Consider the following 26675-nt stretch of genomic DNA (forward strand, 5'->3'; position numbering starts at 1 on the left):
GCCTTTCCTCATATAGCAGGCCTCACTGTCCTTTGATCATCTTTGCACCCCTTCTCTGGACCCTCTCCAGCCTGTCTACGTCTTTTTTGTATAGCAGGGACCAAAACTGAACACAGTATGACAAGTGTGGCCTGACAAGCACTGAGTAGAGTGGCATAATTACTTCTTACCTCTGCTGCTGCTGCCCTTATTGATGCAACCCAGCATCCTGTTGGTTTTCTTAGCCACCCACTGCAGCACACTGTTCACTCATATTGAGCTTGGTGTCCGCCAAGGTCCTCCAGGTCCCTTTCCACAGAGCTGCTCCCCAGCTGGGTAGATGCCAGAGTGTGCTGCACTCCTGGATTATGTTTTCCCTTACACTTGTCCTTGTTGAACTTCATAAGGTTCTTGTTAACCCACTGTTCCAGCCTACCCAGATCTTCCCACAGAGTGGCTCTCCTTTCCAAAGTGCACATTTCCCCACTGAGTTTGGTATCGTTGGCAAACTTTGTCAGGGTATACCTGGTTCCATCATCCAGATTACTTAAGAAGATCTTAAACAGCATTGGGCCCAGTATTGATCCCTGGGAGACCCCACTTGTGACAGGTTGCCAGTTTGAAAAGGAGCTCTTTACAACCACCCCCTGGGAGCGGCCTGCCACTCAGTTCCCCACCCACCACACAGACCTCTTGTCTTGACAATAATGCATCAGTTTCTCTAGGAGGAAGCTGTAGGGAACTGTGTTGAAGGCCTTGGAGAAATCCAGGTAGACAACATCCACCACTCACTCCACACCAACCAAGCAGGTTACTCTGTTGCAGAAGGCCATCAGGTTTGTCAAGCACAATTTGCCCTTGGTGAATCTGTGCAGGTTTTTCCCAATCATGTGTGTCATATAACTTGTGAGAGCCCCCAGGAGGATTCATTCCATAACTTCCATAACTGAAGTAAGACTGATGGGCCGATAATTTCCTGGATCCTCCTTTAAGTCCTTCTTGTAGAGGGGGTGACATTAGCCTTCTTCCAGTCTTCTGGGACATCACCTGATCTCCATGACCTCTCAGAGATTATGGAGAGTGGCCTTGCAATGACGTTAGCCAGCTCTCTTAACATGCTTGGGTGGCTAGTCAAAGGCCATCAATTTGTAGGGGTGAAGCTCCTGTGATAGTTCAAATATCAACTCTTCCTTCACTGACAGTGGGTCTGTATTTGCATCAACCTGGATTGTTGTTCCCACAGCCAACTACGTTCTTAATGCCTGGGTAACTAGGCATAATTATCTATTTTTATTAAGCCCAAAAAGATGCTTAAATAATTTCTCAAACATATTCACAACATAAAAGCCCCCATAATTCAAGGGGAACTGGTGAGTGACTTGCTACAAAGCTTAGACATACACAAGTCTACGGGGTCAGATGTGATCCACCCAAGGGTCCTGAGGGAGCTGGAAGAAGTGCTCACCAAGCCACTTTCCATCATTTATCATCAGGCCTGGCTAACTGGGAGGACCCAGTTAACTGGAGGCTAGTAAGTGTGATGCCTATTCACAAGAAGGGCCAGAAGGAGGATCCAGAGAACTACAGGCCTGTCAGTGTGACCTCAGTGCCTGGGAAGGTTATAGAACAGATAATCTTGAGTGCCATCACACAGCATATACAGGACAACCAGGTGATCAGGCCCAGTCAGAATGGGTTTATGAAAGGCAGGTCCTGCTTGACAAACTTGATCCCCTTCTATGACAAGATGACCCGCTTAGTCATCTTAGAATGAGGAAAAGGCTGTGGATGTTGTTTACCTGGACTTTAGTAAAACTTTTGACACCATTTCCCACAGCATTGTCCTGGAGAAACTGGCTGCTTATGGCTTGAACAGGCATACTCTTCACTGGGTAAAAAACTGGCTGGATGGCCAAGGCCAAAGAGTTGTAATTGGCATCTGGTCACAAGTGGTGTTCCCCAGGGCTCAGTACTGGGGTCAATTCTGTTTAATATCTTTATCAAGGACCTGGACAATGGGATCAAGTGCACCTTCAGTACGTTTGCAGATGACACCATAGTGAGTGAGAGTGTCGATCTGCTTGAGGGTAGGAAGGCTCTACAGAGGGATCTGGACAGGTTGGATTGATGGGCTGAGTCCAATGGTATGAGGTTCAGTAAGGCCAAACGCCAAGTCCTGCACTTGGGTCACAACAACCCCATGCAGTGCTACAGGCTTGAGAAAGAGTGGCTGGAAAAAATGCCTGGCAGAAAAGGACCTGAGGGTGTTGGTTGACTGCCAACTGAGTATGAGCCAGCAGTGTGTTCATGTGGCCAAGAAAGCCAACAGCATCCTCGCCTGTATCAGGAATAGCATGGTGAGCATGGGAAATGACTATCTCACTACTCTGCATTGATGAGGTCACACATCAAATATTGTGTTCAGTTTTGGGTCCCTCACTAGAAAAAAGACATTGAGATTCTTGAGTGCATCCAGACAAGGGCAACAAAGCTGATAAGGGGTCTGGAGAACAAGTCTTATGAGGAGCAGCTGAGGGAACTGGGGTTGTTTAGACTGGAGAAAAGGAGGCTGAGGGGAGACTTTATTGCTCTCTACAACTACTTGAAATGAGATTGTAGATAGATGGGAGTTGGTGTCTTCTCCCAAGTAACAAGCGATAGGACAAGAGGAAATGGGCTCAAGTTGCACCAGTGGAGGTTTAGATTGGATATTAGGAAAAAATTCTTCACTGAAAGGGTTATCAATCATTGGAACAGGCTGCCCAGGGAAGGGGTTGAGTCACCATCCCTGGAAGGTATTTAAAAGACGGGTAGACGTGGTGCTTATGGACATGGTTTAGTAGTGGTTTGGCAGTGTTAAGTTAATGATTGGACTGGATGATCTTAAAGGTCTCTTCCAACCTAGATGATTCTATGATTCTATATCACATTTGACATGATGGTTCCAGTCTCATATACCCTCTGCACCCAGATTTATCACTTTTCTTTACATGCAATCCTATATGCATAGATGCGCTTTTATAGACTATTCCAACAGTCTATGTATAGTCCTACAGACTACGTATAAGTAGTGCCTTTAATGCACAAGTGTAGCCGTCCCTGAGTATTTTGAGTACACTGTGCACAAGAATAGAAAGCTGGGGCAACTATAAGAAGTTTAGAAAATGGCTTTGATCCTGCATCTTGCAGATTCAGGCTGGAAGAATCAAGGTCAGTGGCAACCTCTTATAGTGTGACTTCAGCAGCCTCAGCACTGCTATCAAACATCTGTTTCATTTCTGTTCATTTTTAGGGACTTACTTCACTCCTTTCTTGCTCACCTTTCTAAGAGTGGAGGGGAAGCCAGCTGTTTGTTTGGTGGTTTTTTTTTTTTCCTGTGGCAATGTTTCTTCAGTGCTTCATGCTTTATTTCACTAATTTATTCTCTAAAACACAGAATGAAACTTGTTCATCAGTAATTGAGATAAATCAAATGGCAAGGACAAGAAGTTGATCCATCTAGAAATCTGATTCATCATTTCACGAACGTAGAGATTACAATGTGCACTTACTTATCCAGCCAGCCTGTGAGAAGATAAAACTATAATGGGAAAACCTCAGTGTGGGCAAACAGCAAGCGACTGTTCCTTATCCAATCTTGTGTCAATGTCTTTCCTTATTTTTTTTTAAAAGATGTGGCAAGCATTATATTAAAAACAAGTGCTAAGTTTAAAATTCTCAGATCGGTGATGTTTGAAATAGAGAATGTTATCCTGTCTCAACATCAGATCATCAGTGTTTATTTAGGAATATGAGGACCTCAATCTTTCAAAGATGTTAGTATACACTCAGCCTTATGTATGTGAGAAGACTGAACTCTAACGCTTTAATGAGCGTACAAAGTGAAGAAGCTGTGGGAACATTTCTATGACTAGGGTTTTGTTATGAGAAAAAGCCAGACACCACTCTGATAAGAAGATTCAATCAAAGGGAAGCTTTTAATGGTCAAATGACACAAACAATATCATTATGAATGTTGTGGCTTAACCCCAACCAGCAACTAAGGACCACACAGCTGCTCGCTCATTCCCTCGCAGCAGGATGGGGAGAAAATCAGAAGAGGAAAAGTTAGAAAACTTGTGGGTTGAGATAAAAACAGTTTACCAGCTAAAGCAAAAGCCATCCACACAAGCAAAGCAAAACAAGAAATTAATTCACTGCTTCCCATTGGCAGGCAGGTCTTCAGCCATCTCCAAGAAAGCAGGGCTCCATTACTTGTGACGGTTACTTGGGAAGACAAATGTCATCACTCCAAACATCTTCCCCTTCCTCCCTCTTCCCTCAGCTTTTTGTTGCTGAACATGATGTCATATGGTATGGGATATCCCTTTGGCCAGTCGGGGTCAGCTGTCCCATCTGTGTCCCCTCCAAGCTTCTTGTGCTCTCCCAGCCTACTCACTGGTGTACTGGTGTGAGAAGGAGAAAAGGCCTTGATGCTGTGTGAGCACCGGTAACAATAACTAAAACATCACTGTATTATCAACACTGTTGCCAGTAGAAATCCAAAACATAGCCCCATACTAGCTACTATGAAGAAAATTAATTCTATCCCAGCCAAAACCAACACAATGATAAATAGTTAAAATTATGCTAGTTCTAACAGTAACATCATATTGAATATGGCCTGTCAATAGTTAAAATTTTTTAATGTTATATGTTTATGAACATATACATACCCAAAAAGAAATTTCATTAAAAGACTGAAGATACAAACAGGCTTTATTAGAGTTCTTTTGCAAGCCAAGCAGTTTCGTGAGCACCAGAATTAATGAAGCCTGGTTTCCTATAGATTTGTGTCTCAGGGTTGGTTTGTGAGCCCTGACTGATGAGTTTCCTGCAGCATTAAAGAACTCTGCTGGTGTGGATTCTTTCTTACAAAAAGTGAACTCCTGCCATAAGCTTTGCCTTAGCTGGGCACATATGTGACAACATACAGGATCATCTCTTGGGCCACTTCTATAGCCAAAACTTGCTGAAGCTTAATATCAATGAGACCTCCACATGTTTCTGACAGCTTGCTTAAAACTAATTATTGAGTTTAAGAGTTAAGTGATGGAGAGTGGAGGGATAAAGACAGATGCTTTTCCACACCTGCACATTAATATATTGTCGTCAAAACAAGCAAAACCGTGCCAATCCTGTCCATTCTTTTCCTTCAAATATTTACCTATGACAGATAAATCAATTAATACTAGCAACGTGTACTGTCCTCCTGAGTATAACACGGTCCTCTTTTTCCAGTTAGGTACAAATAATATTTTGTTGGCTGTTCCTGTAGTGTAACCACATGAGACAATTTTGGTTTATTTTTTTCATTTCTTTAAAAACGTTAAATATACTTTTACTCATACAAAATGAAGACTGCAAATTATTTTATTAGGTGAGGTAGGCATATTCAAAAGTACAAAAAAATCAATGAGCTGTCTGGCACTTACCAATTCTGCTTCTGAAAAATCACCGCTTCAGTGGAGTGTGTCAACCTGCAGCATCAAACAGTGGTCGGAAAAAAGTCAAAACACAGCAGAACTTTTATATACCTGTGGATGTGCAGAATTTTAGCATATGGCAAGGTTGTGTTCATTATTTATTACCCATATGTGTTGAAATACAAGTGAAAAAGAATATTGTTTGATTTTTTCTTTACTGCTCAAGAGGGAAGAAGAGTGTTAGTGGAGGGAGCGATGTTTATTCTTAGCTTAGGAATTAATTCATAAAATAAAAATCTGCCTGAAGAATCAATGAAGAATCTTTATACCAAAAATGCTATTTTCCCATTTTTCCTTAAAGTTCTACAAACACTGTCACCTCCTGAAATAATTCCAGTGTGTGAGCACATCCCCCATGTTCCCTTCCCCCCGCCCCCAAACTACATGCTTTTGTAACTGGTTTCTGTTTGGTGCTTGTTCAGGCACTTATTCCTGAGCTGCACAGATTTCCAGCCAGATTTGCAGCTAATAATACCCTGGTGAAAACCTGACTAGCCACTTCAAGAATTCACAAAATTTAATTAATTGGGTCTTTTGTATATGTGACAAAAAAACCCCCTGCATTCTATCAATGTTCGGATTCCTTTGTAAAGACATTGATGATTTTTTCCATATAAAATGCAACACTGCCAATTTGCTGCAGGGTAGGCAATTTGGAATCTCACAAACAGAAATGCAAACTCAAAAGAAACAGCTCTATAACTAGTGGTTATTTCTGATTTGTTACACCAGTTCAGGAATGAGAAAGCATCACCCCATCATCCATTTCCACAATGGCATTGTGTATGCATTGCATTTGAGTGGCAAGGTGTTTGTAGCAGGGGGGGCTAAAGATGCTAGAAGCTTCCCTCATGTCCGATAGAGCCAATGCAAGCCAGCTTCAAGATGGACCCACCCCTGGCCAAGGCTGAGCCCATCAGTGATGGTTGTAGTGTCTCTGGGATAACTGATTTAAGAAAGGGGAAAAAAATAAAACTGTGCGGCAGCAGCCAGGAGAGAGGAGTGAGAATATATGAGAGCAACAACTCTGTAGACATCAAAGTCAGTGAAGAAGGAGTGGGAGGAGGTGGTCCAGGGTCCAGATTAAAGATTCCCCTGCATCTTGTGGTGAAGACCATGGTGAAGCAGGCTGTCCCCTGCAGCCCATGGAGGTCAATGGTGGAGCAGATAGCCACCTGAAGCCCATGGAGGACCCCACACCAGAGCAGATGGATGCATGTAGGAGGCTGTGGACCCATGGAAATCCCACACTGGAGCAGAATCCTGACAGGATCTGTGGACCCTTGAAGAGAGGAGCCCACACTGGAGCAGGTTTGCTGGCAGGACATGAAAACCCATGGAGGACCCACTCTGGAGCAGTCTGTTCCTGAAGGACTACACCCTGTGGGAAGGTCTGACACTGCAGAAGTTCATGGAGAGCTGCATCCTGTGGGAAGGATCCCACACTGGAGCAGGGAAAGAAAGCTAGGAGTCTTTCCACTCAGAAGGAAAGAGTGGCAGAGATGATGAACTGACTGCAACCCCCATTCCCATCCCCCTGCACCTCTCAGGAGAGGAGGCAGAGAAATCAGGAGTGAAGTTGAGCCCAGGAAGAAGGGAGAAGTAGGTAGGGAGAAGGTGTTTTAAGGTTTAGGGTTTATTTCTCTTTACCCTACTCTGACTTCTAAATGGCAATAAATTAAATTACTTTTCCCCAAGTCGAGTCTGTTTTGCCTGTGACAGTAATTGCTGAGTAGTCTCCCTGTCCTTATCTTGACCCATGAGCCTTTTGTTATATTTTCTCTCCACCTGTCCAGCTGAGGAGGGGAATAATAGAGCAGTTTTGGTGGGCACCTGGCATCCAGCCAGGGTCAACCCACCAGAGTGTACTTCTGTCAATAAAGAAAAAACAGAGTTATACAAAATACCTCTTACAGAAAAGCAAACATATTTTTGATCTCATGAGGAAAAGTAATGATTTTTAAAGGCTCTCCATACTTTGGCAATATTTTTTTCTAACTTAATCAGCAGGTCAAAGGAATATAGGTGTGCATAGATAGGAAAGTCAAGTGAAATTATTTCTTTTTTTTTTTTTTTTTTCACTCAACAATAGTCAACTGTTGAATAAGAATTTGTGACATATTTTCTTGGGTCTTTTTTTTTTAAATTATTTTATGCTAGTGTGAGATTTTGGGGAACAATTACATATGAACCAGGAGATGTGTTTTTAATTTTCATGCTCTGGTCTTGCATAATGTTTTCATTATGATTTATTCTAATTGAATCAGAAGCTATGAATCTACTCTTCAAAGGAATGACACTCTTTGCAGATTGATAATTATAACTCTTGCCTGTCAGATTTATCTTAAGGTCTAAATGATACCATAAAAATGCAAACCAAATTATTTCAGAAGAAGCTTAGCCTTCATGTTCATTACTCTGAAATGCTCAAAAGCTTCACTCCATCTGAATGAAGCAGTAGAGTTAGGAAAGTATCCTAGGTTTTTAAACACTGTAAACTCCATCCAAGATATAACTACTCCAGATACAAACATCTAAGTGTCACACAGAAAGCCAAGTGAACTGTTACATTCTACACTAGCTTTAACTTCAGATTTTATATAAGATGGTTTGAGGTGGATTTTATTACACTAGTTTACCAGTACTCTAACCCACTCCTATGCCTACAGTCCTAACAGTGGTGAGCATAACTTTCACCTTTTTTTTTTTTCTTTTCAGAAATTCAGTTACGCAGACATTGTTTTATATAATTTGATATTCAGCAAACCTACTTCTAAACAGGCTTTGCTTCCATCTAAATTAATTTTTGAGGGCATTTTCTTGCTATTATATCAAGAAGATCCATCAGAAGTGAGGAACAGTGAACTCAAGCAACATGAGAAATACTTCCCCTGCCCCTAGGAAATCCTAACTGAATCTGAATCAACAGTGTTAATTAGATGAATTGCCAGATTGTTCAGTCTTTTACTGTAGGCTGTTAAATATTGAATGTATAAAGTTCCTATTTCAGTGATCTATAGCCCTCAAAGAATTTGCTGATTGGAATTATCAGAATATGTGTGTGGAGAGAGGGTGAAGTCAATTACAACTTTTTTGTCTTATATGAATATACTTTCCATTTATTCCATTTACAAAGGAAAAAAAAACAAAAAAAGAGACTTTATGTTTTGGATTTTTTTTTTTTTTTAAATATCATTAGACTTGGGTATTACATTTTCCAATTAAAAATAGGAGACCTATAATGCTATAAAAACATAGGATAGTTTCAGGTTTTCTCAGACATTCAGGATACCTAAGCAAAATGCACATGCACAGTATTACTACTCTAAGCTGATTTGCTTTCTCACTTTCTAACTTTGAGTGAATGAGACTGCTCATGCAAATCTGCAGATAGAGGTGTTCAGAGGCAATAATAAAATGAATGCATGTATTCTGCAAGCGATGCTTCCTTTTGCCAGAATTGCTGACTGCTTGTTTACACTACACAATGGATTGTAGTGCAGAAATTCCAGAGTTGTCCCCTAGCAAACTGCCGCATTGTTGGATTTAGCATTCACACAGACACGGTTACCATTCTAGCATTAGCTCAGGGGATGTTAGCTCAGAAGTCACTGCTTCAGGCTCAAATAAAACTCAGTTTCGATGGGAGAGAGGAAGAGGCTGTACATCTTCATAACTTTTGCATCACGCAATCAGGAACACAAGCTGACCTTGGCAATGCTAACAGGGCAAAGAAGGATGATTCTTCTCATCCCCTGAGTACTAGAGGAGATCTATGTCTGGTGATCTGCTGGTAGACAGAAGACTGCCCTTATATATCATTTCCCTTTTCACTTTACCAGAACACAAACCCTTGAATGCCTGTTAATCTCGTCTACTTTGCATCAAGAGACATTGCTACTGACAGGAAAGGGAAATAAAAATTATATGAGGAAAAAGCAAAACAACACAAAGCAAAACAAGTCTGACACTCAGGACCGAAAAGCAAACAGTAGATATGATCCTCCTTCCATGCCTTGTATCACAGAAAAAATTTATGTGCCTTGTTGAATAATATAATAATTGTGACAGACATTAGTTTTGAAAATGAGTGTTAACCACATTATTAGTATAGCAGAACCATGACCATGAGAAACTATTATGGGGAAAGCTTTCATACTTTTTCTAGGGAATCAACACAACTGGGTGCACCCCAGAAGTGCACCCACTGAAGCCTGTATGCTCATGGATGCAACGCAGGGAACACACAGGAGAAAACACAGAGTCTGTGTGCAGCTACATGGCTGTGATCTCATTGGGTTTACAGAAACATGGTGGGAGAGTTCACGCAACTGGAGTGCTGCTACGGATGGTTACAGGTGGTTTAGGAAGGACAGGCCAGGAAGGTGAAGAGGGCAAGTTGCCATTTATGTGAGAGTGCTGAGTTTGTGTGAGATTGCATGGAGTTCTGCCTTGGGGAAGGTGAGGAGACATCTGAGAGCCGATGGGTCAGGATTAGAGGGCAGATCTATGTGGGTGACACTGTGATGGGTGTTTGCTACAGACCGCCTGATCAGGAGCAAGAAGCAGATAAGGTCTTCTTCAGACAACTGGAAGAAGCCACACATCTGCAGACTTTTCACCTCATGGGTAATTTGAATCAATGGGAAGGGAAGAGAAACACAGAGGGCACAAGGAATCCACAAGGTTTTGGAAGCATATTGATGACAACTTCCTGACACAGGTGACAGAGGAAATAACAAGGAAAGGTGCTCTGCTGGGTCTCATACTTACAAAGAAGGGCTTGTTGGCGATGTGAAGGTCAAAGCTAGCTTTGGCTGCAATGATCAGGAGATGGAGGAATTCAAGATCCTGAGAGCAGGGAGCAAAGTAAAAAGCAAAATCACATCCGTGGACTGCAGGAGAGACAACTTTCACCTCCTCCAGTGTCTGCTTGGAAGAGTTCCATCAAATAAGGCCCTTGAGAGAAGAGGAGTGCAAGAAAGCTGCTTAATATTCAAGGATAACATCTTCCAAACTCACAAATCGTCCATGCCAACAAGCAGGAAGTCAGGCAAAAATACCAGGAGGCCTGCATGGATTAGCAAGGAGCTTCTGCCAAACTCAGATATAAAAAGGAAGCATTCAGCAGATAGAAGAAGGGACAAGTAACATGGGAGGAATACCGATATACTGTCCAAGCATGCAGAGACACAGTTAAGAAAGCTGAAGCCCACCTGGGATTGAATCTGGTGAGGGAAGTCAAAGGCAAAAGAAGGGCTTTTATAAGTACATAGGTTCAAAAGGAAAACTAGGGACAATGTGGGCCCGCTGCTGAATGATGCAAGGGGCCTGGTGACACAAGGCATGGAAAAGGCTGAGGTATTGAATGCCGCCTTCTCATCAGCCTTTACTAGTAAGATCAGCCTTCAGGAATCCCAGGCCCCAGAGACCTACCTCAAGTAGGACATAAGGAAAGACTTTTTCACTGTGAGGATGCCTTAGCACTGGAGCAGACTGCTATGAGAGGTTGTAGAATATCCTTGGAGGTATTTTAAAGCCATCTGGATATGGTTGTGGGCAGCCTGCTCTAGGTGGCCCTGCTTGAGCAGGAGTTGGACCAGAAGACCTCCTGAGGTCCCTTCCAACCTCAACCATTCTGTGATATTTGTGAAAAACTTCAAAATCTCTGTGATGTCTGATCTGGAGAGGCATCTGAAAGTTAAGGACAGGATTATACCTAGTTATGATCTTTCACTTTACTTGCTATTTTCTTTCTAAGATACATATCATATTGAAGAAGAACTCAACGTTTCTTTGATCTTCGAAAGATACAGCAGAAACATCATTGTGAAAAACCATGTTTGCACAGAATTATCAAGTTATAGTACCTCACATACTTTCCGGGGCATGTGGGGAGGGGGGGGTGGGGGAGAAACCCACAGGAAAATAAAGGTAACAAAGAGGAAGTTGAATAAGTTTTGTCATTATTACTATTAAAAGTTTTTCTAGCACATAAATCATTAAGCTATTAAAAATAAAAAGCCTCCTGTTGTATAAAATATATGTATCATAAATTGATATGTATGTGTATATATATGCATATAAGTATGTGTGTGCACAGCTATATATATACATGCTTAAATGTGTGGGTACATATATATATATATGTATAGAAACTATACTTAGGGATCTAAGAAGTCACCCAGAGGTTACTTTCAGAAACTTTTAAATATGAACCAAAATACCTGAGCTTAGGCCCCGGGAAGTGAAAATGTAGGCCCTTATCCTTTAAACTTATTCAGATGAGGAGTTTCTCCATATTGCTTAAAGAAATAAGTGTGCCTACCTATTTAAGCCATCATCACTGCTGGCACTTCTTAAGATGTCCCATTGTGCTGTGTGCTTCTAAGTATAATTTAACTACAGGAGAACCCAAAGTCTTGTAGTACTATGCAAAAATTTAGAGAGTTTCTGGTCACAATCATAGAAGAAAAGTTGAAATAAGGGATGACACTGAAGTGTGTTTCTGCTTAAAAAATATTTTGTCATGGCACACAAAATGAGTAGGTGAAAACAAAACAGTAGAAGGACATAAGCAAATTAGCCCTTTTTTCTGCATTGGTTGTGAAATGCAAGTGTCGTAGAAGGCAGGTGGGACAGGGGGAAAAAATGTGATTCTATTTCCCAGAATATGGGCCAACAGCAGCAGGCCAATTTCCTGGGAGGAAGTTATATCCTGAGGGTTACTTGCACAGAAGTAGGAACTTTTTCAGGTGCAGCAATAGATATCAATCTATCAGTTCATTTCCTGATTTTTTGAGGCAGCTAAAAGATATTTTTGAACTTTTTTTTTTTACTTTATCACAATTTCATTGCAGAGAATTGGAAGTATTTTTTTTGTTTTCTTTTGTGCTCATTCTATTTAGGAATGTAAAAATTCCAAAAATGAATATTTTTTGAGTTTTATTAGAAGCCTTACAATAATTGCATGATGACAAAATGGTATTTGTCTGACCCATTTGTCAGTGCTACAGTTCTTTCTATTGCATATAATTTTACTAATATGATATATTTTTAGATAGCAAAATATTAAATAACCTGTTTTAAAATGTGGATAGCTGGGAGGTATTGACTTTGAAGTTTCTTTCAAGAATCCATCTGGACCAACAGCTTTATTCTCTGCTGTGTCTTTAAAACCATTAATTATTTCTACTACTGTTATTATCCTGCTATTTAAAGCATCACATTGTTCTGAGGGCAATTTAGCTAATTTTAGATTTAAGCTGTTCTTGTGCTCAACTGTTATTAAGATGTTAGTAGCTATATAATGATTTGAAATTGGAAATGAATTCCTGTTAATCTCCTCTCTATTGTCTAAAATAATGCCTCTAAGTTTAACTGCAGAAATTATTTGTCTTCCCAGTCTCCCTCATCCAAATAAACTTTTTTATTACATAATTCATAGTAATAAATTGCAACTCAATTCTCTATTTTTCCTTACGTATCATGTATACTGATTTCCTCTCCTAATTCTCCAATACTTTTACAAATGTGTTTTGCTTATTGTTTTTAGTGATGTTACTAAAAAGCCTGGATTTTACTTTGGGAAAGAGGTTATGTTATGTTATGTAATGCTAGTGAGAGATAAATTTGCCTCTTGATATTCTTTATATCTGAGAATAATTACAAACACTTCCTGTAAATCAATGCTTTCTATGAAAATTTTGAGAAGGAATTACTTGCATGGGAGTGCAACCAACTTTTTTAATGACCATGACTTTTTGCATGAACCTTGAAATCTGACTGAAATCAGACATATGAGAAGCAAAGTGATAACTAAGAAGTCACTCCCATTATGGCTCCTCCCAAATTTAGTGTTAGAAACATCTTCTATATTATTTTTCAACTACCTGTTCACCACTGATAATTAATTTGTTGAAGAAAGAGGACCATTTCAGTGACTGATACTATTCTACCTTCAAGAAGACTTGAATGCTCTGCATCATCACAATGCTTATTTTCTCTTTTATTTTTTGTCAAATCCTTATTTTCTCTCTTTTTTTTTTTTTTTTTTTTTTTTGTAACTATTGTGGCCATAAAGGTAATGGTGATATTTGAATGGTCATTTATGCAAGAATTAGAGAGCAAAGGTTTTTGAACACTTCTGGTAGGCAACTGGACCCACCTGAAACAAGGATGCACAGATAATTACACTGTAATTGCTGCTGCCCTTAATGCTGATAATGATGGTTGCATACAGATTGCTATAACGGTAAGAAGAAAAATTTTTGTCTTCCACAACTACTCATCTGACTCTGATGTCAATCGAATCTTACACTGAAGAACTAGAGAAGTATTCAAAAAGTGGTATCAGACTGCATGTGTTGAGAGGCACATGCTCAATTCAGTTTTCTTTTTGCTAGCAGAAACCCTGCTGCAATCCTTTGAAAGCTTAGACGGGGCTGAAACCAAAAGGTTCAGACACCACAGCTGCCATAACATGTCGTTTATTGTGGAGACAACTGCTGGCCATGACTAAGCTTACCCACCCTGTCTTTTCTCAGCTCCCTGGCAAAAGGCTCCCAGAGACAAGCAGAAGCGTTACAGAGGGGCACTTCTTATTTGAGTGCAGATACTGCTGTTTTCTAATGGGGCATGAAAGTTCGCTTTGCTTACAGGAGTGAGCAATTGGCTCCTATTCAGTTCACCTTGCAGACTTGAGCTTATTTAAACAGTTTCAAACAAGGCTATCAGCAGAAAAGATACCGGGTCATCAAATTCAGTGAAAGTTGTATATGTCTCTCTCTGAGACGGAACAACTTACCTGATGAGGAGAATGGCCCTTATACCTTAAGTTTATGAACTGGATAGAAAATGTAGCCTTAAGCAATAAAATAAGCATAGATCATCCAAGGTAAATGTACTGCCTATGGGTAATTGTGGTAGGAAATAACATTTCTCTTCAAAAAACCCAGAGTTCAAAAACTCTTTGCCAACCTTAAAAAAGATCTGCCAACCTGACACAATAAGCTAAAAAAAAACCCCACCATAAATGCTAACAACCAATGAGACTCACAGATTTTTGCTTGTCCAAAAGCATGTAGTACAAAGATATTAGGTTATATTAAGGTATCCTTTATCCATTAAAACATTTTCCCTGTAACATACATCTCAGACAAACGATACAAGAAAATCTTCAGATTATAAAAATAATTTTCTTTCTAGTCACACTAATTTGATAGGTTTAGTGAAGTGGTTTCATGGGCAGCCAAAAGAAGATTATTATATTTAAACCAGATGAAACTGAGTGGATTTGAGGACACTTGACACCTCAGGTCTCTGTAGTTAGGAGCTGAGAGTACTCAGTACCTAAATAATATCACCATTTCAGTCAAAGGAAGTTGTAGTTTTATGATGTGCATTTATGAGGAAAAGGTAGAAATGTCCAGCATACCTGACTACATGGTGGAGATCATTTCACAAGTACAAACTTGCATTTTGAAGGCCAAATACACTCCTTGGGAAGCAGTAGTGTGCCAGAGGCTCATTGCAGAGCATCCCCAGCCCTGGGAGGTTCTCCCAGGATTGCTGCGTACACACTACACCCACCATGCTGGAGAGAACACAGAGGCTGGTGCCAGCCTTTCCATGATGCCAACACAGCATCATCTAGATGACTATGTGCTACAGCCTGACAACAACATGACACAAAAGAGAATATACTTTTGTAGGAAGGGCCATATGTGCAGTGTGGACCTTTTTTTTTAATATTTACTGTGCTACTCAGGGAACCACATGAGCATAAGAATCACATACCTGAAGTGTACGGATCACTTTTCCGCCTCTTTATCCTATCCAGCCTCCACTCCAGGCCTAGAGAGTTAACGTGCTAGTTAGCATCTTTAAGTGCTCCTTGCTGTGACATGGAAGATTAAGTCTTGGGTTACCAAGTGACCAAATTTACCTTTGAACAGTGCACTTTTATCTACTTCCTTTCAAAATATAGCTTGAAGAAAGATTAATGATAGTGGTGATGTTCTCTCCTGGCATTTAACAGTTTAGCCACTAGCTAGGGGGAAGAAAAAGTTGTGGACTTAATACACTCAAGTGTATTAAGCTTCCTATTAAATGACCAGTTAAAGATTACTCTAAAGCCAGACAAGATCAAATTTTTCTTGATGAAGAGCCTGGAATGTCTTATAGAGCATGCTGAGGCACTGAACTAGAGGGGTAGAGGGTACCTGGACTGGCAGGGAGAACTTGCCCAGTTCCTAGGAACAATTCAAATGAGAAGGTATTCAGTATCCAGCTAAGTATTGCCGACAGGAATCAGCCTTAATAGTAGTGAAAAACAGCATTTGCTATTCTTGATAAACTGTGCTGTCTCCTGTCTTGGCACCCTCAGAAGAGAACAGCAGAGGCATAGCCCATGCAATCCTAACATGGTCTGAAGCTCTGAGTAAGTTATGTGCTTAGGAGTGTTCTTCTCTTAAAGACCATGTATAAATCTCACAGAATTCAGTAAGGTTTAAGCACTTTCTGAATTGCTTTTCTACATTAAGGCTTTAGGTGAATTGTATGAAAAAAAAATAATGTTAAAATATTCACAGCCCATTGATATTGATGCTCCTGCCCTGGATATGGCTGCATTGTAGGAAAGAGAGGATCCGTCTTAAGTGTTCAGTCATAAATGTTGTTTATAAAATTTGTACTTTCTATAAAAACAAGAAAATTTTTCTAAATATCTTAATTCTCTACTACCTTCTAATTTTCTTATAATAATCATTAAGGGGAACAGATGGAGGTTTATTTCCTGTTCTTTATACCAGAAAGAAAGAATACAGGCATTTAATTTGCAGACTAATCTTCTTCTAAACAGGTTTACTGGTACAAATTGTCAAGCTTTACTTCTTTCTTCTCCTCCTTCACCCACATAAAGTGCTCTGAGTGTTGCTATTATAAATGTAGATGTTTAAGGGATATCGTACTGTAGGAAAGATAACTTATTTGTGTAACAGCTTTTGTATCTGGTATGAGATAATCTACATGCAAATAATAAGACTGTTAACTATTGTCATTTCTGTTAAAAGAAGCAATAGAAGCAAAATGATACTTCTATTCAAACACACCTATAGGAAAACCTATCCCAAAACTGCAAACACCACCTACATTTCTAGGAAGTGCAATTTATTAATTATAATACATTAGTATACAGATTGAAAGTTTGTTTGAACTCTGAGAAAAATACTAATATTTTATCCGTCAAGTAGACTGCCTTTGTGTTATAATCGTCTATGACTCATAAGAAAGGGTTGGATATTGGCAACGGTAAAGTAGAAAGCTTGATCCTGAATGAAAGATTAAATAACCAGTGTTGCCTGGCAGAACTTAATCTCACATGAAAATGTGCACAACGACTTAAAATTATTACAGGCCAAACAAAAACGAGATAAGTGCCAAAATGAATTTAAATCAGAGGACATATGACTTGTAGCAGGAAGTATAACTAATATTTTTGACGTGGAAGAAAAAAACCATTGCAGATCCAGTGAAGTTTAAAATGCAGGAGAGTACTCACTGAGCTAATGAATTCAGAGTTAGAGGACAGCAAAAATGAGAAGACAGTAAATGAATGCATTCAAACAGGACAAAAAATTTAAAGGTAACACCAAGCTTCCACTATTTTGCCTGAAGTTGAATGATCCTGAGAATATGTTATGATTTATACTCAACTTAGAAAGAGACCTATCATTTAACCTCCTAAAATAGACCCATTGATACAAGCAATTGCTATATAACAATCCAAATCAATATAAAGCCCTAAAACATTGCCAATGTTTGCATGAAACTATTTGTTTTATATGCTACATGTGCGTGCTGATCTAAATGTAGACAAAATCATTTGGCCAAAACATCTTTCTTAATCAGCAAATTAGATTTCATGAAAATGACATTGTGCACCTGAAAATGTTAACATTAGAGTTGGCGGAGTTTGTTTTGTTTTTTTTTCTTAAAATGAGACTTTGAAAAAAATTAAGTTTTGGAAATCAAAAAGTATTTTCTGGCTGTTCTAAGTATTGGACCTAGGTTCAGCTTGTTCCTCAAGATCAACCCTTTATCTCAGTTCCATGGAAAGTGCAAGACTAGAGAGACATCATAAATAAATCATTTGACACTGCCCCACATGATATCCTGGTCTCAAAATTGGAAAGATGTGGATTGAACGGATGACCCATTCGTTGGATAAGGAACTGGTTAGATGGCCACACTCCAAGGGTTGTGGTCAACAGCTCAGTGTCCGAGTGGAAACCAGTGATAAGTGGCATTCCTCAGGTGTCAGTACTGGGACCAGTGTCGTTCAATATCTTTGTTGGAGACATGGACAGTGGGATTGAGTACACCCTCAGCAAGTTTGCTGGCGACACCAAGCTGCATGGCACGGTTAACACACTGGAGGGAAGGGGTGCCATCCAGAGGGACCCAGAGAGGCTTGAGAGGTGGGCCTATGTGAACCTTGTGAAGTTCAACCAAGCCAAGTGCAAACTCCTGCACCTGGGTCACGGCAAACGCAAGCACGAATACAGGTTGGGCAGAGAATGGCTGGAGAGCAGCCCTGAGGAGAAGGACTTGGGGGTGTTGGTGGATGAGAAGCTCAACATGAGTCAGCAACGTGCGCTGGCAGGCCAGAAAGCCAACTGTATCCTGAGCTGTATCAAAAGAACTGTGGCCAGCAGGTCGAGGGCAGTGGTTCTGCCCCTCTACTCCACTCTCGTGACATCCCACCTGGAGTACTGTGTCCAGCTTTGGAGTCCTCAGCACAAGAAGGACATGGACCTGTTGGAACTGGTCTAGAGGAGGGCCACTAAGATCATCAGAAGGCTGGAGCACCTCTCCTATGAGGAAAGGCTGAGAGAGTTGGGGTTGTTCAGCCTGGAGAAGAGAAGGCTCTGGGGAGACCTTATAGCAGCCTTCAAGTACCTGAAAGTGGCCTACAGGAGAGATGGGGAGGGACTCTTTATGAGGGAGTGTAGTGATAGGAAAAGGGGTAATGGTTTTAAACTCAAAGAGGGGAGATTTAGATTAGATATTAAGAAGCAACTCTTTAGTGTGAGGGTGGTGAGGCACTGCAACTGGTTGCCCAGAGAAGCTGTGGATGTCCCTTCCCTGGAAGTGTTCAATGCCAGTTTGGATGGGGCTTTGATCAGTCTGGTCTAGTGGGATGTGTCCCTGCCCATGGCAAGGGGGTTGGAAGTAGATCATCTTTAAGGTCCCTCCCAACCCAAACTATTCTATGATTCTAAATAATTTCCTAAACATTGGGCCACAGAAAGAACAAAAAGTGCACAGATCTGTAACCCAGTAGTTACACTCCCCTGTATGATCATAAACTTGGATCAAAAAACTGCTTCTATCCAGTGACTTCTTAGTGTAAAGTACATAAACAACCCTTATTCAATCCAACACTCTGAACCTCAGTTTCCATCTACAAAATGATGTTGACTGGTACTTCCTTATGTTATGGAGTTGTTTTGAAGATAAACTAAAAATACTTGTCTAAATTAATACAGTTTTTTCGCATAAAGCTACATTTACACTCAAATCTGTCAAGCTACATTTTCCATGTGTTGAATAGACTATGTGCTTCATTGACTATTTTAGAAACGTATTATATTCCTTTTTAGGTACTCCCAAATGTCATAGGAAGGGTGGGGTAAATAAAAGAATATTAAATAACTAAAAGGAAGAACTGCATATGTTTTACTATGGACTTCATCATTCTAAATGCTTTAGAATTATAAATGCAGTTTCCCAGGTTATCTGCGAAGGCACATTCGGACCATAATCTTAATTCTCCCATGACAAACCTTTTGTAGTGAAGGATGTAAGGAGTATCAGAAGTCCCTTTCCTCACAACAGGAAGAAACATTATCAAATTTATCATGCATACAGTATTTTTTTTTAATTGAACTATGAGAAGGTTGTGGTCACTTGCTTTTTTTAGGAGTTTGTACATTTTGAAGATAAATGCATGGCACAGTGACAAATAAAATGTAATAACCACTTTAAAATTGGCTCAACAAATGGATATATAATTAACATGAATTGTACCAAAGCTGCTCACCAACTCAGTCAGGTTAAGCTACTTAGAAGTATGAAAAACTTTGAATATATCACCCTGTCACAATGCAACAATGGTAAGCAGAAATTTAGATATCCAGGTCAGTCTTTACTCCAGTGAGGCCAGAATTTCTCCTTCTTAGTGTAAAATATCTTCAGGTCAGGCTTGTTTTACCTCACTTTCACAGTGTATAAAAGTACTTAACATGCTCCAGCTAACCATTTCAGATATATCATGTTTGCAGACACCACAGGTGTTCCCACATCATCTTATTTCCTGTGTATCTCTGATGGAAGATCGTGGCTGTGTGCTACGGTGCCATAGAAATCACCTGAACAACAGCTCATGTCACCTGTCACTTTGGGAGCACTTCCTCCTCTCCTTTTAAGAGGCAAATCTCAAGTATTTAGGATAAAACAGATGTGTACAGAGACAAGCATGCTATAAGAAATTCAGAAGATTTCTGCAAAATAGCACATCTGTGAAAAGTGAAGAAAGTACATGAAAATATTAAGTAAGACAGATTAGTATCTCACCACTGCAAGGGAATGTGGTTTGTGTAACAGAGCGGCCTCCCCAGGGTTGGACTGTAGGCATTTGAGAAAAGAAGTCCATTGAAAAAAGTAGAAACACAGAAAACAGTTTTCTACTTAAAAAAAAAATAAATAAATAAAATTCAGCTACAATCTATTTCAAAAAAAAAACCCTGACTCCACCCTCCACCCACTGTTGCCTATTTTTCACAATTAAAAAAACAACAAACCACCAACAAAAAAACCAGAATGGAAACAGAAGAGCGGGGAGGGAAATAGCCCCTCTCCTAATTCTAGTACTCTTTAGATCTGAGAGGAGACAATCAAGTATGTCCTTCTAATATTTCCAGTGATGCAAAATACTTGAAAAAGAACATGTTTGGAGAGCTCTGCTAATATTTCCCTTTTAATTAATTGCTTTCAAGACTGAGAGCAGAATTCTTACTATCTGTTCTGAATGTCTGTAAATACTGCAGTCATTTTGTTACCAGCAAATTGTTATCTAATGTCTGGAAACAAACAAAAAGGTGTAAGAAAAAGCATTTTTTTTCCTCATTTTTCTTTCATGCAGCTGCAGTATTAACAAGGTAGGAAGAAAAGTGATAGCATGGATTAATGGAAGTAGAAATGCAACCAAAAACATAGAAGGCATGTAGTAACAGCATAATGTAACTGGAAACATACTGTTCCACCATGTAAATTATTATAGTGTTTGCCTTTTGTTGGTCCCTTAAAATACCTTTTCCAATTCACCCTCGAATGATAACATTCCAAAAAATTCAACGAGATGCTGTGCAAAATTTTATAAAAAAGGTTTGACTGATATGAAGATTAAGAAAGCAAAACTCTAGCGTAGATTCAAAATCTTTAATGTCAGGATCTACTGAGAGATAAATGCATATGCTCTAAATTTTCAGGCATAAAACATAGATTAAAATAAATTTTACCATAGGTAAAAATCTTGGAGCAAGAATTCTGGATCATTAATAAAACATACTTATATTCACAACTGTTGTGTATAAAACACTAAAACTACCCTTATTTACATAGCGTGTGCATGTCCCAGGAGATGTAATTAATAATAAATCCTTCTTTCACCACATGGATGCTTCAGTTTTGTAGCTTTCCCCTCTTATCATCATCCTCAAACATGCTTTGAAAGAAATAAATAGGGGTCAACCTGTAATTTCTGAGTAAAAATTTAAATGAGGCTGTGAAGCTACAAGTCTATATGAATATGCAAATTGATCTTCTAGCTTCCTCTCAACAGAAATGTAAAAATAGATATTCAATATTTGCCATTAATCAAAAGCTTTATAAATTTTCAAATGTTTGGACTAATTAAAATCATTTATAACAAGCTAAACACATACTGTTGATAATTGCAAATATTTTAACTTCAGTAATTCCACAGATCAAAGATAACGATAAGATCTAAGTCTAATTAGGTTAAGTCATACCAGCTTTGATAGTTGTATCCCAGTAAATATGATTATATTTGCTACTGCTGGGAGCAGGTGTCAGGCTGTCAGGTCCCAGAGGTGGCTGGGTTGCCCTTGGCTTGAGGGGGACTGAGCTGGGTTTACCAGGCACCCACTGCCTAGCCTGCCTGAGCTCCAGCTCTGTGAGTGCTGCTGGTGAAGGGGCTGACATCCCCAGTCAGTCCCTGGCAGACAAATGGCTCCTGGGGGATATTGGAGGGCTTTGGGCAGATTTCACCCCTTCCCTTGGAGCGAGGGGAAAGGGAGCAGGCAGGGATATATGAAAAGAAAGGAAAATGTATGAAAAGAAAGCCAAAAGGACCCCAGGACCGAGGAGGAAGGGACCTCATCTCCAGCATCACGTTCCTTTTGGTGAGAGCTCAGGGTGGTGGATGTGGGAATGATGTGCCCATCCTTCCCACGTCTTCTGTAGGAGACAGAAGCATCAGTCTCAGGCCACAGGAACATTGGACCACAGCACCAGAGACCAGGTATAAGTACTGGGAAGATTTGCTGGGGCTCATTAGTGATTTTAAATGTGTTGTTACTGAAGCTTTCCTTAATGGAATACTAAGGACTATTAGAGAGCGCTGAAAAATTACTTGGATTAATAGAGAATTCTTGGCTCCATACATACTGTGTGCTCTCTGTGGCCTGCCAGAAGATCAGTGTGACATTCGCTAGCATGCATGGGAATGGCGTCGTCATCATCAGGTTCAGTTTGATGGGCTTTAACTACCAGAACTCAATTTAGATGTGATAAAGTAGAGCTAGACAGCAAAACTAGGATGTATGTTTCTGAACCCATAAGATGTGCGATCTCATTTACTCAGTATTTTCATACATAGGATTTAAGTGCTGATATTTTTGAGTATTTTATACAATGTGATATTTTTAAAGACTATTTTTTTAAGAATATCTTTAAGTTAAAATTTACATGGTGGTTAGTGAAAGGGTTAACTACTCCGTCATGCTATGCTTTTTAAGAACTTTGTTCTACTGCTTTTACATAACACATGAAATGTAAATAAAATAAGTTCACACTTAATATATAGTAACAATATTATTACTTGAAGAAATAACTACTTGAAGAAACTACTACATGAGGAAAAATTCTCATTATATTCTTTATCTTTGACACCACCTATCCTTCATATCAATTATGTTGGGTAATGGTTCCAAATTACATTGTCTAAATTGGTATACTGTGAAATAGTTTTTAATTAATTTATTTCTCATTGTCACATTTATTTATTTGTATTTATCATTTTTCTTTAAACAGTGTAATGCAAGGCTAATAAGTTTGACTTGGTTTACAAAACAGTACAACTGAATTCCCACATTCTCATAGTTTTGTCAGTGTGTGTTTTTTACCCAATACTCATGTTACTAGTTGTGAATGTCACTAGGTTAAAGTGATACTGAGGCCTTTAAAGTGTACATAAAGTGAAGCTCATTTTGTTGGTATAAAGAAGAAACTACTATCCATGAACATATTTTAGGTGAACTGGCATCCTACGTGTCACATGAAAATGTATTCATTTATTAAGAATTTCACATTAATTATCTGGTAGTCCTCATTATGAGACCTCTGTGAAAGGTTGTAAAGTTAATTCAATTTAAAAAAAAATCCTGTCAAAAAACAAATGTTGTAAAACTCCTTCATTTGTAAGAAGTAGAATATAATCATAGAATCATAAAATGGTTAGAGTTGGAAGGGACCTTAAAGATCATCGAGTTCCAACCCCCCTGCCATTAGCCCCTCAGCTTTTTAATCATATCCATAACTGGTCTTATCCGATGAGACTTACTGAAGCAAAATTCCTGAAGATTCTGTAAGGAGATATATTCAGTGACTTATGTAAGTAAAAATGTAGTTATAACCTGACATAATGCAAAAAGTAAAAATTGATCTTACTTGAAATTTGCACCAATCAACACATCTGCTGATATATGTGTCAGATATGACATCTTCTAACACTTTTCCAATAAAGTAGCTAACAATGAGATGAATCATCTCATCTTTATAAATCTAGCTTCTTATTTACACTGTTTACACCACTTCCTCTTATTATGAAAGGAAGACAAAACCCTGCAAGGATTCATGTTAAAACAGGGGTCAACAATGAGTGTGAGGGACAGAAAATAGACAAGAATTTGTGAAATCATCCAACAGCTTTTCTAATTTTGGTGTATTACTTCTGCCCTTGCAGATATACACAGAGACAGACACACACATATTCTTCTCCTACAACTCAGCTTTGTGGAATTCTTTGGCACTGATGCACTGTGAAACCACCTTCTAGGAGATCCCTTTAGCACATGAGTCAAATACACCATCTTGCAATGAGTTATAGATACAAAAAATTCTCATGAGGTGACTTACTGTGAGGTATGTCGAGAAAGTGACTTGTGCAGCAAATGCTGGTCTCCACTTTCTTCCTGAATTTGGCCTCATCAGCTTCACTGCCCATAATAGCAATCAGGAGGCCACACTCGCCAAATGAGTGAATTGTTCATATCCCCAGAGAACGGTTAAGATGTCCAGAAAACAGATACTGTTTTAGTCAAAAGAATAGCAGTATTAGAAGAATCAAACTGGGATAAGGCAGAGACCTTTACAGTGAGCAGAAACTGGAAGTTGAGTTTAAAAATTTTCTCAGGTAAGAAACTATTCCACTTAATTCTTCTTCTGTAAAGAAAGAAAGCAAGAAGCCTCTACTTCTTAACACTCCAATTCATAGAATGGTAGAATCATAGAATGGTTTATGTTGGAAATGGTCCTCAAAGATGATTTAATTCCAATCCCTCTGTCATGGGCAGGGACACCATTCACTAGGTCAGGTTGCTTAGAGCCCCATCCAACCTCACCTTGAGCACTTCCAGTGATAGAGCATCCACAGCTTCTCTGGGCAACCTGTTCCAGTGTCTCACCACCTTCACAGTAAAGAATTTCTTCCTAATATCTAATAAAAATCTACCCTCTTTCAGTTTAAAACTGTTACCTCTCATCCTGTCACTGCAGGCTTTGGTAAAAAGTTTTTCTCTGTCTTTCTTACAACCCCCTTTTAAATATTGAAAGGCTGAAATAAGGTGTCCCTGGAGCCTTCTCTTCTCCAGACTGATCAACCCCAGCTGTCTCAGCCTTTCTTCCTTGGAGAGGTGTTCCAATCTCTGACCATTTTTGTGATCCTGCTCTGAACCTGCTCTTACAAGTCCATGTTGTTCTTGTGCTGGAGACCCCAGAGCTGGACTCCAGATGGGGTCTCATGAGAATGAAGTAGATGGGAGAACCACCTCCCTCGACCTGCTGGACATGCTTCTTTTTATGCAGCCCAGGATACAATTGGCTCTTTGGTCTGCAAGCGCAAGTCGTCAGCTCATGTCCAAGTCCTTCTTCACAGAGCTACTCTCAATCCATTGATGCTCCAGTCTGTATTGATACTGGGGATTGTTGTGACCCAGGTGCAGGACATTACACTTGGCCTTGCTCAACTTCATGAGGTTTGCACAGGCCCACTCCTCAAGCATGTCATCCCTTCCCTCTACAAAATCAAATGCACCACTCAGCTTGGTGTCTTCTGCAAATTTGTTGAGGGTGCACTCACTCCCACTGTCTGTGTCACTAATGAAGGTATTAAATAGCACTAGTCCCAGTACGGACCCTTGAGGGACACCACTTGTTACTGGTTTCCACTTAGATATTGAGCCATTGACTATCACTCTTCAGATGCGGCCATCCAGCCAATTCGTTTTCCATCTAACAGTTCTCCCGTCAAACCTATGTCTCAACATACAGCAAAGAATATTATTTAGGACTGTATCAAAGGTCTTACCAAAGTCAAGGAAGATGATATCTGCAGCTCTTCCCTTGTTCACTGATGCAGTAATAGAAGGCCACTAGTTCAGTCAGGCATGATTTGCCCTTGGTGAAGGTGTGTTGGCTGTCTCAGGTCAGCTCCCAGTGTTCCATATCTTTGGACATATCTTCCAGGAGGATTTGTTCTGTGATCTTAAGGACACAGAGGTGAGGTGGACTGGTCGGTAATCCATGCCCTAAAATTAATACCAATACCTACAATCCCTTTTATTTAAACAGACAGATCTTTTTGAGAATGTCATGGAAAGCCAAAGTGCACAATCTTCTCTCAGTCACTGCATGTCACATGGGGATGAGATGCAGTCAGTTATGAGGCAGATCCCAGTAAGCCTGATGAAGGACAGCAGAAACTTCACAAGCTCAACTCAACCATTCTTTGTCTGTACTGTCCTGATTGCCAAGAATATCTGTTTCTGACACTATAAAGTCCTCTTGTAAGTCTACTGCTGTTCGCACCTGTACTAATCAGTCATTTTGTGGAAGGACTGCAATATCTGTCTTTCTCATCCAAACCCCAGGATCATTCTGGGAGAAAGGGACTTATAAAATAGCTCTTCAGTCCTAATTTTACATCTTAGAATGCCATCTCATTGCTTATATTAATTCTATTTCCCCACTTTCCTGTCAGATTAATGAAGCAAGTGAAAGGCGGTTGTTTTCAACGAGAAAATGACTCAGAATCCTCTGCTGTTGACTTTGTAGATCTTACGTTATAGTGTAAAACAAACGATGGCACATACAAGACATTTAAAACACATCTTCAAGGAAAATAAAACCTCACACAAGCAATCATTAAAAACTCTATTATTTTTAAATGCCAAGGAAGTCAGGCGGTTTCAATGAAGTAAGATAGCTGACCTAGTCTTAAAAGGTACTGCTGAGGTATTTTACTCCTTGGGCCTTTAGCTGGTTGTTCAATATCTCATATTCTTTGGTTCTAAAAGAATGGCAACAAGAAAATGAATTATGGTTTTCTTTTTTGTTAGAGGCAGGTAATGGATTAGTACAAGTTGGCAAGATGCTTCAGGACCAGACAGTCCACCTTAACCTAGACAATTTTTGAGAAATAAAAAATCCCGAATTTGCTGTTCTAGCAGCAAATAAAACATCTTAACTTGAACTATTTCAGTAATCAATATCTAATCTGCACTCGCAGCATTTTATTTTAGTTAAAAA

This window comes from Numenius arquata, chromosome 1, assembly GCF_964106895.1.
Source record: "Numenius arquata chromosome 1, bNumArq3.hap1.1, whole genome shotgun sequence".
Lineage (NCBI taxonomy): Eukaryota > Metazoa > Chordata > Aves > Charadriiformes > Scolopacidae > Numenius > Numenius arquata.